Consider the following 570-nt stretch of genomic DNA (forward strand, 5'->3'; position numbering starts at 1 on the left):
ATATATATATATATATATATATCTACATATATATATATATATACATATATATACATATATAATATATATATATATAGCCGTGTTGAATCGTTCCATCATTTCGAGTCGAAATCGGGTGATTTATACCTTCGAGGTATTGGAAAATCTTGTTGAACGCTGGGAAGAAGTTGTAAACAACAAAGGTGAATAAATTATTGATTAATTAGATGTTATTTGTTATTGAACCTTTTAAAAAATTAAAATTTTATAAAATGGCGGTAACTTAGTTGCCAACCCAAAAGAAGACACAAGCTGAAGGTGCCACGCAGTGGGACTGAACCCGAAACCATGTGGTTGGGAAACAAACTTCTTGTCATACAGCCACGGCCTTTAGATTCCCAGTTCAAATCCTACCGAGATCAACTTTACCCTCCATCCCACGAAGCTTCACCCATGCACTGAGTTCGATCTAATATTTCTATAAAAACATCCAAGATTTGAATGGAATCATAATAATTTTTTTTAAAACTGCACGGAGTCTTTCTCGTTGCCTGTGGAAACGTAAGCAAAGAAGGCTCTGTTATATTTGAC

This window comes from Octopus sinensis, linkage group LG14 (genome assembly GCF_006345805.1).
Source record: "Octopus sinensis linkage group LG14, ASM634580v1, whole genome shotgun sequence".
Classification (NCBI taxonomy): Eukaryota; Metazoa; Mollusca; class Cephalopoda; order Octopoda; family Octopodidae; genus Octopus; species Octopus sinensis.